This window comes from Apium graveolens, chromosome 6 (genome assembly GCF_009905375.1).
Source record: "Apium graveolens cultivar Ventura chromosome 6, ASM990537v1, whole genome shotgun sequence".
Classification (NCBI taxonomy): Eukaryota; Viridiplantae; Streptophyta; class Magnoliopsida; order Apiales; family Apiaceae; genus Apium; species Apium graveolens.
Window position 1 is genome coordinate 296,066,953 of NC_133652.1, and position 3,804 is coordinate 296,070,756.

Genomic DNA, 3,804 nt, shown 5'->3' on the forward strand with positions numbered 1-3,804 from the left:
TCTTATTTACCTCATTCACATATTCAATTCTGATTCCACGCCACAATCCAAACGCCCCCATAGAATATAGGAAAGTAGTAATGAAATGCAGTATTTTTCAAACATCCTGAGTCCTGGAAACCGGCCGAACACTAGTAAATGCTTCCAGATAAAAGTACTGGTAGTAAGTTGGTGGAACTTACAATAAAGAAGTCTTTGATTAATAGAAATCCTAAAGTTTCTCTTTTAAATATCTTCATATGAGAACTTTTGTTTAGAACTATTTCATAACCTTCCTTGAACTAGTGATCTACCCTTCATTCAAATATAGCAATAAGTGGGGGTATCAGGCAAGAGGGATACATTGTCAATATTAATTTTTTTGGATAAACAAGCGAAATTAAAAAGAGTTGATCTAAAAAAAAAGATTATCTTCACGTTTGAAAATTAAAAAATGCGCAAACAGAATAAGCATCACACTACGCCATAGATGGAATGATGTAATGTTTTTCTACTGTTACAATAGGCCCGAAAAGCATTACAATAGACCTATTGTAATAGTAAGGGGCGTTGCACTTGCAAGCATTACATCAGGTCCCCTATTGTAACACTTTGGCTACCTATTATAACATGACTAAGAGTATTACAATAGGCCCCTATGGATTACCAATTTTAACATTTTATAGATGTTACATTAGGTTGGAATTATTTTGCAAAAGTGGGTTCCAATGTGGGTCCCCACATAGTCTAATGTAACACTCTGCTTGTGTAATGTAATAGTGGTGCATTTTTATTATGCAATAGTAGGCTTCATTAATGTAACCCTACAATTTATAAAGAAATTATACCACAATATGAAAATGTAAAAGTTAATTTTATATAATTTGAGATACATCCTCTATTTAGACAACAATTCTTGTACCATATATGCTCTGTTAAACAAGAATCCTAATACAAACAAATACCAAACTAATAAATTACATTTTGTGAAGCTAAATACATCAATTCTTGAATGAACAAACATGTTAAAAACTCTTGAGCAATGCACCGTACGAGCGGACTATAAGTTTCAGCTAAGACTTCACTCATAAGGCATTGAAGAACCTACACGAATATATAGTTTTATGATAGTGTGATATAAAAAATTATGAGAAATATTTTATATGAGAATCGTTAATATATATATATATATTGATTTACTTGTACCTGTATAGAAAGCTTTTCCAAACATGTATTTTCTTTTTGATGAAAACCCAGCCCCTGTAAAATTACTATCACCAATAGTAACAATGCAGCTTAAATAATTAAAAATCACACTACTTAATATTAAAGATTTTTCAGTAGGGTAATTACATACTTAAAAATGTACTTATTCCAGGCTAGTCATGATTTTAGAAAAAATACACAATTATTCTAAATAATTAATAAGGGTGGATAAACCTGGATTGCTCACCACAACCCAGCGATGCTGATAATATAATTTACTATATATGGCTAAGTCATATATATCTGAGCTTATTTTCTTGTTCGCGATCGGCTCGTTTAAGAAAACGAGCTGAGCCGAGCCGAGTTCACTTAAACGATACATGTACACTCTCCATAAACAGAATTACTATTTACTATTGCTCAAAGAAAAGATGCACTAAATTCACTTTAACATTCAGCTTACAATATGGGTAAAAGAAACAAATTTCTGCTAGCACCGACAATTTATGGAAAAGCAAACAATACATCATGTTATGATGACTTGGAATAAAAATTGTAAACTTCAATCCACTTCCTTTTTGCTAAGGAACCTTAATCCACTTAAATACCTCAGATAGGCAAACATTATTTACAGTAAACACATACTCCTCATAACAATGACAAAGCTATCTCATACATTTATAACTATTCTGACAAGGGCCAACAACAGTTTCGTGTTTCAACATAATTTGTGCTTTAGTTGTTTAATGAAACACATTCCCATACCTTTGGTAGAATATTAAAAATATACTCGGCCATCTCAAGGACGTACCTTATGTCTGACTCTTCTTATGCTTTGTTTGACATGTTCCCAAGGTTTTCTTGCCAATCTAGTAACTTTCTTATCAGAAGTAATGTCTTATTAGTTAGTCAACTGCATCACAAACTGAATTAACATCAAGCAAATGTTAGAGAATGAATATCATTTACCTGCTTTTCCTTGGTGGATCTAGTGAAAAATACAAATGATTAAATTAGTGAACTGGCACATTAAAGCGATTGTTATTTTAATATAGCTTGAGCACTAAGATCACTGGTTGTCCTAAATAATATGACAAACAAATTTTCTGAAAAATGACAAGATTTTAAAAATGGATAGTAATCGTCTCTTATATATCGGAAGAAGATAGATAAGGTTCTTAAAAAATATACTCGTCAGAAAACTATCAATTCAACACAGGAGACTGATTAGCTTCTCGTATATATAAAAGTGAAAAAGTCATAGCCGACATCAGCCAAGTCAGGATATATGGCTATGGCATCTCCAAAATCTTGCATAAGAAATGCAACACCGAGTTAGTTACTCAACTGCATTGCCAACTATTTGGCTGTAAAATGTAATCTTCTCAGATACTAGAGTTCCTGCATAGCCTTAGAGCACAATATATAGCACAAGAAAAAAGTTGCATGCTCTGAAATCAGTACTTGACCTGTAGACCGATGACACTATCCTCCACCACTACATAGTCTTTCTCTAACACACCAAGTCTCTGAAATTTTGGGAAAATTTAAATAGCAAGGAATATTAGTTTGAAACCAGAACACTGTAAACATGAAATATTGCTAAGTTTTAAAATATAAAATAGTAATTCAAGTTTACAAAAGGAGTTAAATAACTCGGTAAAAGCAGAGTATTCAAGCTTTGCATATAATTGAAGTGTGCACCTGGTTCAACTCCTGAGGTGCTCGGTTATTGGTGGCAACAAGAACATTCCGGTGCTCAACAATCTGCTTAGAATTCCAGATAAGGCCACACTTTCTGTAAACTGTGTACTGGGAATCCCATATGCCAATGATCTGAACACTGGAGTTAATTGAGGTGGAGAGTCTAACTCATTACTTGAGAAGGAGTAAACAAATCTGTCATCATCATTGTTTAAATCATCACAAGGTGGCATAATGCTTGCTGAATTAAGAAAAGAAATTGCGTCAATCAAATCAATATAGCATAATTATATCTCTCAAATAAATTAGAGTTTCTGAATATAAGCAGCTTTGTTCTTACAAGATAAAAGTGTGGATCCAGTATTATACTCTTTATAGTACTCTTTATGACTGTTCAGGCCAAGGTTCCCGTTTATTGTTGAACACGACATTGAGTTTGGTAACATAATTAGCGGCAGATTTTTTTGTTAAGAATGAGTTTATAGATCTAAGATATAATTTAGTTTTATGTTTACGTTAAGTAGTTTATTGAATAGTTTTTGTTTTGAAGTCCTTGTGCTCATATCGACCTTGGATCACCTATTATCTATGATACCCTTCTTTGAGTATACATGATTCCTCATACTGACTTTAAGGTCAAATATCGATTAATTGCAGAATAGTTCGATGATGGATGTTCCACTGCTCTATGTATCTAAGAGCTTACATAAATTTTCTCTTAAGTTTAGGATAAAGTTATATTCTTCCTGATGTGCCTATATTTGAAGAGTGCTTAATCAACCTTTTATAGTTGGTTTTCCGTACTCCTTTAATACAAACAGTAAATACAATCCCCAATTAACTCCAAACTCTCATGCATACCAAATACATACTATATAAACATTCAAAATTCTAAAAAAATACACTAGCAAACAC